This window comes from Varroa destructor, unplaced genomic scaffold, assembly GCF_002443255.2.
Source record: "Varroa destructor unplaced genomic scaffold, Vdes_3.0 BEIS01000001.1, whole genome shotgun sequence".
In the NCBI taxonomy this organism is placed as follows: Eukaryota; Metazoa; Arthropoda; class Arachnida; order Mesostigmata; family Varroidae; genus Varroa; species Varroa destructor.
In genome coordinates this window covers 74,133,591-74,145,712 of record NW_019211454.1, presented here as the reverse complement: position 1 = coordinate 74,145,712, position 12,122 = coordinate 74,133,591, and the positions used below count along the sequence as shown (strand labels likewise).

Sequence of the window (12,122 nt, the reverse complement as noted above, 5' to 3'; positions counted from 1 at the left end):
CTTACAACCTTAGAGAAGATGTGCACCCGTTCAATCTTTCGAGGCGAGTACCAGCTATATCAATTTTGTAAATTATCGAACGTCCAATATCTTTTTTTGTGGAACAACTTACATTGATACATTGAATATACACGTCAGAGATTATATAATCAAACTGAAAAACCTAATCGTAGCAATGTAATTAAATCCGCACTTAAATAACTGAGTGAAGAAAGTTTCGAATTTAAAGTCCTTGAACGATTCAAGTGTTTAACGATCTTCTAAAGTTAACGAGCTTCTAAAGGTTAAGATAAATGGGACCTCCGATGTAATCAATGCGTTCGATAGGACTTTTCAAGTGTATTTTTCTTCGCACGGTTTGGATCGCTTTCAACGGAACGCCAATATTTAAAAAAAAAAAACTTATGGCGGAATTCAGTATACGATTTTTAAAAAACCTTGAGTCATTTAGTGATTTGAAAATGACTGACCTCTTAGGCCCTAAACGGTACGGATTTAGAACGCGCAAGTCAGCTGACTGTTAACAATAGAACTAGTTCTTATTGCATTTGCTTGCTCCATTTACAGCGAACGATGCTTCTGTTGCATAGAAATTTACTTGGTAACAGAATGGTTGTGGTATAGGAGAGAAGTTATCTATTAAGCGTCCCCGCGAGCCCTTCAAAACTCGGTTTTAGGCCCATTGTCTCTCCTATATTTTTCCTCAAAACATTAAATTTTACAATCCGTTTCAGAAGCGTTTCGTGCAATTTACGCTGAACAATTAAAGCTGGACATGAAAGCTAACGACACAGAAAGCCAAAAACCCTTTCTAATAGCTATTGGAGAATTCTGGAAACTGAGATGTTTATAAAATCCAATTTAGACAGAAGAAAAAAAACATCTCATGTAGCATTTTAAACGAATAGGAAATCCTTATTTATAATGCACTTAGAGGTAGCTACCTCGTCTCAGCCTGATTTTGCATCGCACCGAGCAAATTAAGCGATGCAGTGTAACTAGTATATTTTTAGAAAGTCATCGCACAGGTTTAGTAATGCACTCTGTTTTATTTGTTGTATTTTTATTTTGTTTTCTCGAATGATTATAAATCGGCAAAACGTATGTTATTGAAACACAAACAAACATCTGAAAAAGAGACAGCTTAGTATATTAAAAATTGAACGTTTACGTGTAATGGAACGGTTCGTCTTGTCGAAGCATTTTCTACGAGCAACAAACGAGACCAAAATGTAGGCTGGGAGTCTTGGTTACCGACTGCAATGAAAAAGTATTATCACAAGCCTTTTCAATGCAAGATTTACGTGATACGTAATAATCGTCATTTAAAAAGCTGTATTAAATAAGTTAATTATATTACGGTTGAGTTGGTCGCGACTGGCGCCTCCCTTATCAGCGTGTAGGAAAGTGATGGTTGTTTTATTATATTTTATATATATATATATATATATATATGTTGCAGATATTAAACAACTATATACTAAGATATATATATATATATATATGGATCTCAAACTCAATGTGCTGTTATGTACCATTACTTTAGGAAGTATTGCCTTTCCCGAGAGTTAGACGATACACTAAAATCGATCCTATTGAACAAAGAATATGTAATGTACCCGAAACGCTGTTTTGTAAAAGTAGCAGCCTCTTATTATTCATTATTCTTTTATCTATCTATTACCGTGCACAGTTTAGGCCCATGCATCTATATATGTATGTTTCGGAATACAGAAAAGCTCTCTTCAAAACATTCAATGCTAGCGAACGATGTTGCAAAACTGATTGCATATATGCCTAGTTCACCTTTATATACGCCGCTCACTATATAAATATTTCCTCCTTTATAAAGATCCACTCAGGCCTTTGAAGAAGACAGTTTGCCAAACTTCAATTTGCACGCACTATGCAATTGTAATATATGCGTAAGTCAGCATTGTTGAAATCACTAATAAATAAGAAAAATATTGGCAGTTTTATTTATTTCAAGAAACATAAATTAGGAGATCTTTATGTTCGCTGATATTCGAAATACGCCTTCGCAGTTAGAGAGACATTAGTCCCGTTACAATCGATGCGGTAAGACGTATTCATTTTTCGAAGATATTCCACACCACGTTCATGCCAAACTCGGACAAGCTAATTACCAATTGACATGTAAAATAGAAAATATAATAAATGGCGAACAATGATGCGAGACAATCAATCCAAATAAAAGAGTTCTGTTCGTAAACAGAAAATAAGATCAAGAGAGAAATGCCCGAGGCACTACTGACAGCACCCCGGGGTGGGTCCTTCATCACCGCCAAGGTGACGTTACTCCAGAAGCGTTTTAGTCAGAAACCGACTCAGCGCCGCCTGGATATCGCGCATTTAATTGCAAACAAAAGCATCGGCTATCTGCCCGATAGCTAGATCTAAGTGACCAAATACTATTTGTACAATTACATAGACTAATTTAGTATGAGGACTTTAGCTTCTTAATAAAATTAGAATTAGCTGGAACAAATTCGTTTGTTGTTTCATGCAGGTTTAAATACATAATTGTATACTGAGAGCGTATTTGATAGTCAAATTAAGGTGTCGAAATTCGCAGACTTACCGCTAGTTCCGTGTAAGTTACAGAGTTTATTTTGAGAAACACAAAATATGTAAAGCATCTTAATGGCTCAGCAGACTTTAGTGATTGCTCCTTTTTCAAATACGCTTTTAGAGTTAAAGAGGCTTCAAGACCCCTCACAAATCTCTCTTTTGATGTTTAAATTTCAGCCGACACTGCCAAAAGTGGCACTAATCGAAATACTGAAACATTTACAATAGGAAAGTTGGATTCTAATCTTGACATCAGGCCTTTAGGGGACAAATTCAGACACAGACGAAAAAGGTAATAGTGTTGCAACCATGGTATGATTGTAGTGCTAATTCTAGCGAGAGTTCGCGCTGTCAAGTTGAAAATAACGAGAGGCACCGTCCATATTGCGTGTATAATTACCCGATTATATTTATAATGAGAGTTAATTCGCGATAGTTCGATTTGAGCACTATTGCGTTGTCTACGATTTATATGTTGGTTCTAGGTTTCAAGAAACGAGGATCGTACACTGAAGGTAGCATGCTTGGTGGTGAGTGTTGTCAGTATATGCTAACGTATCTCAACGCCTGATCGTATGTCGTTTTGGATTAGACTTCACGTATAATTTAGGTTAGGTTCCTTTAGTGTGCCTATGAACTAGTGAGGCTTTGTTTTTTGATGAGCTTAATTGAAGTGAGAAAAATTCTCGACAAAGCTACAAAAACTGTTAGCGACAATGTGCACAAGCATTGATCGTGTCAAGGGAGACTAATATGTCTCCCTTTTTGTGCACATATCTTTAACATTGCCGCAGTTTCGAGTGAAATCAATGAAAACGTCAACCATTGGCAGGAATAAAGTTAGAAAAGCCACGTGGAACACAACCACGACCAGTGGCGTAACTGATGTCCCATTTTCATTCTTTTCATCGGAAGCGATGCGTTTCTTTCGCATCTGCACAGAGGAGCCATTGATGGCCGTCTCTCTGTAGCCGACCCTGCCCCTACGTAACCCCTCCTCCTTCAAGGATTGCACGACTTCCCACTGAGTCGGTCGTGGTCGTCGCACGACACTGTACTAAAATAGAAAACGTTGATTCGTGCCTCTCTTTGTTTGCGCTACAACTGCCTTATCATTCGATGACAATGGTAACGCCGTGCCATTTCTCACTAAGGAAGAGACGATAGCTCTTGCTAGTACGAGCCGTATGCTGTGAACACTGAGAACGAACACCGCCCAAAACAGTGGCAAGGATCTCGACAGATCGGAAAGAAAGATGGAAAAGGGAATGCCATTTTTTTTTTTTTGAAGAATAGTCTTGATGGTCCAAATCAACCTGAATAGTTCTGAGACCTTTTCCCCGTGGCGCTCGACACAGCGAGTCCGCACCTCATAACCGCATAATTGAAAACATATACGGATATGGCCAAGGATGCGTCAATTTTTACTGCTAGCTAAATTACAATATCGGTACCGTCGAAATTTCTAATTTGGCCATGTTCTACTTCTGACATTCGCCTGCAAGCAAAATTGTTTCTTTGCTTCAGATATTTTACTAAATGCGTACATCTTGCAAATGAAAGCTAGTTTTGGTAGGTTTCGTATATTTGAAATACTGCATGACTCAAGTTAGCAGATCTAAGTCAATAAACTTGGGTCACGTTGGAACTCTACTAAAACAACAATTTTTATTACGATTGCCACCATCAATATTTGAGTATGAGACCATCAAACTGAAGCAGACATCTGTTACGGTTCAAAATAGGTCTTTAGGCATATGCAACTTAGTAATATTAGTATTTGCTCGATCAGCTTGGAACAGGAGCCTTTCTGGATCTAAGTCGCCGACGCCACCGTCTGCCGTAAACGGTACAAAGTACAATGGCACAGGGCATATGATGCTGTATATTTCAAAGAAAAATTCCATGTTCACGGTACGTGCCAGGTTACGCATGCTAGTATTAATATTATGGACATTAACATGAATAATATTATAAAGTGAACCCACACTCTTTCAAAAGTTCTAACTACACAGTAGCTAAATAATTTCGTAGCTACTTGTAGATGATATGTACAATGGATCAAAAAAATCAAAAAACTTGCAGTATGCAGCTTCTTTTTGAGTGCTGCATACGGATGTATGCTTAGTCGTAGTAGTAGTAGTAGTAGTAGTAACAACAATTTTAATGTTACTACGCTTTTAACGAAACGGTAACATGCGAAAATACCATTTTTGTAAAATAAAAGGTAAAAAAAGAATCAGAAAATATTGTATAATAAATAGTGATGTACAAATTGCTATGTGACAGTGTTACCGGCTGGTTAACTCTAAAAGGGTTGTTGAGGCAATGATCTTTATTTGACGATATCTAAGCCTAGAAGCAAATTGGGAAATTTAAAAAAAAAAAACGTTTCTACCAATATATGCGTATAGAGATTTTTTCAGGTAATAAAAATTGACCGAAAATTACGCGCAGAGAAATTTTACTACATAAGAAGCCTAAAACCTTCTAAAAAATATATTTACTATTCTTTAGCCATTTGCGACAATCCTTTGTCAAAGTCTGGGTAAATCTAGATTCTAAACACAGGATTGTCACGGTGTAAACAAGCACTACAACATCGCATACCGGTTAAGGTTGGACTTTTCGACAGCAAGTATGGAGATTCGAAAAACGCACAAAGAGATTCAGACACTCAAAGCTACATTCGATTGGGCCACTTCGATATAGAAGCCTTATTTATCGTCTTTTCTTGGCCGTTTCTGTAGATCACAAATAGTAAAGTCACATGACTTTAAAAACATGGCTTCCATAAGCTGTAACGACGAGTCGAATACATTTATTACGTAATTGACCAATTATCAGGCCTGTTCAACGAGATTCTTCTTTAAAATCCAAAAAAATGATCAGCCGGTGTATTCAAAAATCGCCTTAGTTAGTACCGTAGAACTAATAAGAGAGATAGCCTCATAATCTATAAACGTTTGGTAAAACGGAAATGGTAGAAAAAGCTAAACGTGGAATGGGACGTGACGCCATTTTATCAATCAGAGAAGGTGAACACATTGAGGCTGTACCTAACGGAGTTGGAACAGACGTAAATAACCCATTCATTGAGCCTTTGCGAACTTCCGTCGGCCCAGCCTTTGAAGAGACCTTTACACATCTATTGCCATTATCACTTCAGGCTTCTATTGAATAGAATCACCACTAAAATCACAATCGATTTAATCCCGAGATGTTGGTAATTCTAATCTTAAAGTCGAATATTTAAGGCCCACCATTATCAGCTTATCCTTCCATAGCCATAATTCTTAGCGTAAACAACTCAGACGTGCACTAAACATGACATTTTGCAGTACGTCGAGCTTGGATCTTAGAAGAATTGTCCACAGATCTTGCTGTTGTTACTTATGATCTATTTCACCGCCCCCTACCCCTTAGCATGTTCGCTCGTTTGTTAAGCACGTTCTTCTGTGAATATTCTTCTAGAACATAATATGATTCCTTTATACTTCTAAACTTGAGGATACTTCAGAAGTAATATTTTGTTGAATCCCTCATTTAGCAACGGTATTTTCTCTATGTGTCTCTGAAGGCTTATCGCACTTCATCTATAGCTAAGAAAAACGTCTGAAGGCGCTTTCAAGTAAGTGCTGGAATTAAACTTTTTTCGTAGTTGCCACAAGCCAGGCCATCAAGTCTATAACGGTGCATGTGCATTCTTTTTTAAATTTTGAAAGAAGCTTACAATTAAAAAGAGAAATACGAGTAGATTGAGCAAGGTTTGGTCTTATTTTTACGCAGAGCATCTTTTGTGTATATGCGAAACATAATCTTAGTAAAATTATCCTTATTATTATTATTATTATTATTAACTGAGATAAGACAGGTCAACTGACAATATGTTGAATCGTAGATTAAAGTAGTGATCGATTCGATAATCACTATTTAAATACTGGATTTTAGTTTCTCGGTGGCTGTTGACTTACTTATGGATATTTTATCTTTTACACAGAAAGAAACCAAACGAATAATCTAACAAAAGGAGGACGATGACTACCAGGTATCTTTTTTTCTTCATCCGAAGTAAGTAAGCTGAGTTTCCGCTTCTACGGGCTCTATACATATATCGCCAATTATTGAGTGAGATACACTTTGCACGTATGATAGCAAAGGCTTGAATGCAAGTTCGTGTTATTTTTCTAATTCTTGTAATATTTCGCCTCTATAAATGTAACTTACTTCGTCATCGCATACAGTTTTACTGTAGAAACAAACGATTTTCAAATGCTAGATTGCCACCGAGATGACGGTTCCCTTCGTTCTCACGAGGACGTTTGCGCTGGGAGCAAATTTACTGAGAGCCTTAAAACACTATTAGGATAATGTGTATTGAATTGATAGTATTTTACGTCTTATTTTAGATGCAAATTACACATATAGCTTACCTATGTGTGTAAAACAAGGTACAAAATAGATAAATATTTTGTTTGTTAATCATGCGTTGCTTGAGGCTTACACCTATAAAGTGTAGTACTACGATCTGTAGTATAGGATTATTAATCTTGGACTTTTGGCCTTGTTATGCCCAAGTCGGGCATGATATGGGCGTCCCGGAAAAATAGCCTACTAACAAAATAGACACAAATTAATCAGAAACAAATTAATTAAAAAAGATAATTTTCAATGCGAAATTTCGCAACACTTTTCGATAAAATCGAAATTTGGTATCTCGGTAAGTAGTAAATTCTAGAATTAGATCATTTTCGAACGCGCAGTAAATGTTTCATTAATATAATATAATAACAAGATAATACCCGTAACACATGTTATCAGGCATTTTCCGCAAACTTTTATCGTGATAAAATTCATCGAATAATGTCCAAGTCGGGACGCTAACTGATTCAGCTCATTCCGATATTACCGTAAGTGCTTATTTGAACATAAAGTTTTAACACAATTCGATCAGTATAGGAGAGCTCTAAGCAGCAGTATCGAAGTCTATCGTAGAAGAAATAGCTAACAGTAAGCTATAAAAAATAGGTAAGAGGAGCCCGTTGTCTGACCGGTGCTATAACTCAGCCTAAACAGTCTATTTTTTATTAGGACAAATGGACCTATATCTATAAAACTTTTTCAGCTTTTCTGAAATTCTTCCATTTAGAATACTCTTTCTACTGAGGTAACCTCCATGGGCTGTAGAAGGCCAATGTTTTCAAAAAGACGTATTGCTCCCTCTTTGTTAGATATATAGCGTTTTGTTAACGGTCACCATCTCAACTGTCTGTAATAATATTAACAGACAACCTAGCTAATGAAATTGACCACTAAAGAATTCTATAAATACGCCGAATTTAGTCCACCAAATGTTGCGCTCTGGTCTTCCCTTTCAGCGGTGAAAAAAAAGTCTGTAGTTTAGACGCTGGAAAATCGAGGGTTTAAATTCAATTTTTTCATTATCTACTTTATTTCTACTAGTTATTTTGAATAAATTAATCAACCAACCAAGTATTTTTAGGACAAACGTACTCCTGTCTGCATGTGTACATCGCGTATGTTTTCAATCGAGGCAGCACTGCTCACAAAATCACTCATTTTGAAGTTACGTTTGCTAGTTCACTTTTTCAATGAAGTTCAGCTGTTCGCGGTAAACGATGGTCCCATAAGAAAATCTACTTTGTTTGTCACCCCCTTAATAATTAACCTCGATTAGTTAACAGTTAGTATGTATCAAAGCAGAAATAGAATGTTTCTATCATTTTCAATTTGTTTTGTGAGTAACTACTTTTGTGAATCGCAATATCGCTATCGCATCAAGCTATGTTCATAGAACCATTGTAGTAGGTTGGTACATCGTTTTCTGCGGATTTTAATATCTGCTTTGTTTCAGCCTTGTATTTGTTAACGGTCAGTGTTGCATACGTCTTCAACTAAAAATTTCTCTCGTTTCGAGTTCGAACTCTAAGAAGATGCGTGCACTTTTAGAAGATTGGTTTGCAAAATAGAAACGATTCCTATTGAGCATTAGAAGCAAATAGAAAACGATTTTTTAAAAAAGTTCCGTTTTAGTTCGTTATCATGATAATTTCACGATTGTTCATCCTTTAGCGTAGGTGACAAACCTATTTTAGCAATGCATCTGTTGAGGATCGCTGCTTATTATTGGAGCTGGAGATAGGTTAGGCCATAACATTCACCTTATTTGAGTTAATGTAATTAGCGGCATACATGGTATAGGGTTTTGGGCGTTGCCCTCATAAAAGTCCGCTCCCTTTGTGCTTTTAATGGATAAGCACCTATTAGGTATCGTTTTTTGTGGTTATTTGTTCAGTGAAATAAAATAATTCAAACTGTTTTCTATCAGGTGCTTATTTTCTGTGTTCAACTCAACTGGCAATATTTTAGGTAGTCAGTCAAAAATTCAATCTTCTATTAAACCTGAAGTCACCTTAGGGTGGGCTTTTGCGCATCAGAAAATTGAAGTATGGTTACGATAGCGGCATGTTTTTTTACATCTCTTTGGGATCTTTTCCAACACGAACAGGCCAGAAACGCACAAGCCGAATTAGCACGTAACACGAGGAAGATACAATAAATTTTTAATAAGCCAAAACTATGCAAAAAGACCATCTGTTGATGGGTGTACAATTAAAATTTTAGCATATATATTTTTTCTTATCCTAACAAAAATTTTTAAAGGTTTGCATCCGTTTACCTCCATCGAGCTTTTTTCAAATGTATGATATATATATATATATATATATACCATAATTATTATTATTATTATTATTCCTATTGCTAAATTGATACAGATCAGTTTAAAGAATCTAGACAAAGCTGACTTTAAGTAGATAGCACTGCTGGATAGAAATTATGTGATCGGTAGAGTCGGCATGCCTATTTAGATGTAGTTGACATTGTTGTCAAGCTAACGCCATCGTACAATCTCTTTCTCCCAACATTTGTGTCTTTTCGCATTGATTATGCGGGCAGAATTCGTATGGGCAGGTAATGTACACGCGTGGAGCCTTTAAAACGCTCCGTACCGTTTGCCTCTTGAGAAATTTGCTCCTCCGGACCCCACTATCACTTCAATGACTTCGTAGCAATCGCGGTAATACCAGCAACGAAATCTATTGTTTATGTGCTATAGTTAGGTTTCGTCATATCGTCATGTACTTACATATGAATCAGGGGTTACATGACATTACCCGATTACCCCACGTTTTCTCTAACCTCGCTAAGGTTGTTATATCAGACTTGTAGACTATTTTCTATGCGCCATTGTATTTGAGCTTGCTATGAATTTGCAGTCATATCATTTCGCACTACTTTGTCTAATTCGCTAGTATGACTTCTAGCCAAAAAAAAGTAACCAGAAAAACGGTTACTTTTTAGAAAGGCTGTTTTAGATATTCCATTAGATAATCTGTATCTAAGTATAAGCTCTTAACTCCCATTTACCACTGTGGTCTATTGATTCGATTGTTGTCGTACAAAGACATCTCTTCACTTACCTTGGTAAGGCTATGATAAATGTTTGTGGCTGACGCTCGCGCGTATAATGCCGTCACTGTGTATATAGTATCAGTATAGGTAAGTCAGCCATGACGATAAACATACAAACGTGAGACGCTATTGCCATAAAAAAATGTAAAGGAAGCGCATGCTTTAAAAATGCTTCATTTATGTTCGTGAACTTCTATAAAAACTAGACAAAAATGATAAAATTTCAGTTGACCTATTCAGTGTTCATCACATAGCCACTGTGATTACATAATAAATTAAAAGCTCTTTATTGCGCCCTACCGATGGTTGTAGGCGCTTTTTTTTTTTAAACCAAACTTTTCCAATTTGAATTTAGGTGGTTAGAAGTCTGAGGTGATTATTTACATACAGGGCTGATGTTACATATATCCTAAAACTTTTAACGGGTTTACAAAATCGACTATTTGCTCCATCCGAAGAAGTATGCAATAAACTATTTATATATAAGCCAAATGACATGTTGAGCACACTCAATTCGTTGTTTTCTTCGAAGCTACTTATCTGCAAGTACCAATCCGGTTGTATGGCAAGTATTTTTTTTAATTAAATTTTGTCGTAACAAGCCGTCTCTCGCATTTTTATGTGTAAAACAGTGGTCAGCTTTAGAAAGCTATGCTCTAGTACCTGTCTTGACTTGAGTTGTGCATTGGAAGGCAAAGATCAACGACAAATCTCCACTAGCGTTTGTAGCAAGAGCAACCGTACTTTTGTCTCTCTCAACAGCGGTGGCGGCTTTTTTTTTTTACTCAATGAAGCTCTCAATAGCCGTCTCACGGCTATTACTTGAGAAGTTGAAAGAACCCCCTACTGAGAATCTCATTTGCAACTACACAAAAATAGATTACAAGATCTATAACGGGATTCCATGAACGACGCTTATTAGTAATGGGAAGAGCGTATAACTGACTAAATAGAAAAACACGAAATGAAACAAACCTTTTTACCTTTTTCGCCGCATTACAAGTGATACATCAATACAACAATATTTGATGTTCGCGTATAATGATAATAACCAGCTAAAAACTATCCCTCCGAAATAATTTCAGCGTCAGCCCAATATCTGAATCTTTGTTTGGGCTGTCCTTATGGTCGCTGATCTTCATCAGCCGGCGACTTTCAATTAGGGGACTCGTCTTACGCCTTACATACGTATAACATACAATAGTACACTAGATATTTTGTCTTGCAAACTGCTTAGTATCCTGTTCTCCATTTTAGACTAGTTTTCAGAAAAATGACCATACTTACGGGTAGAACAATAATATTTCGGCTACCATAGACGAAGCGGAATACAGCAAAGCAAAATGTATAGTTTCATTTTTATCCTTTGGTCGATATACTGTGATGGGTATTTACACGCAATGCGAAAACAGAGACAGGTCTTAAGTTTCATCAGTGGTACATTCACCATACGATGTTGTGGATCAGTCCTGGAAAATTTATAGAGACGTTAGCAAAACCCTTCAATGCTGACGATCTATGAGCTGGGCCAACTAGGCGTGGGTCCTAACAACTCTATACTGTCCATCATCGGAGCTGACATTTCCCAAGGGAATCTAGCAGCTGACTGCTGTGTAGAGAATGGCTGGGGAGCCAAAATGAGGTAGGGTTGCCCCCAGCACAGAGCCCTCTTTTCTTATCGTTGTCCCGCTCTCTGTTCCTCTGACAACCCGCCCCCATCTCCTGCTTAGTCGCCCCAACTCTGCTCTTCACACAGTTTTTCCCGTATTTCCTGCTACAGCGGCATCCCGTTTTACTCTGCCTTTCTGTAACGAATGTTGTCAACAAGGGCGTGGCCGACAGCAGCCTTGTTCTAGCACGAAACCGAAGGAACCCAGGACAGCCAGGACTTGTCAGGCTTTTAATAGGATCTAACAGGCTACATTACCTTCTTGATCTGTCTATAAGTGTGTAAAAAATATATATCACTTATCAAAAAAAAAGTTCTCCATCAAAAAAAAGGTGGAAATAAAAGACTAGAAATTAGTGTAATATAG

The 12,122-nt window shown here is 37.0% G+C and overlaps 1 long non-coding RNA gene across 2 annotated transcripts; it reads left to right on the top strand.

The window, feature by feature from the left end:
* Positions 1–2,773: 2,773 nt before the first annotated feature.
* Positions 2,774–5,355, top strand: LOC111255485 (uncharacterized). 2 transcript variants are annotated; one of them, XR_015318720.1, is made up of 4 exons: positions 2,774–2,884; positions 3,078–3,122; positions 4,385–4,506; positions 5,110–5,355. It is a non-coding gene; the product is annotated as an uncharacterized LOC111255485 (long non-coding RNA). The 2 variants fall into 2 exon arrangements; XR_002675506.2 differs by lacking the exon at positions 2,774–2,884 and having other exon boundaries at positions 2,954–3,122.
* Positions 5,356–12,122: the final 6,767 nt, after the last annotated feature.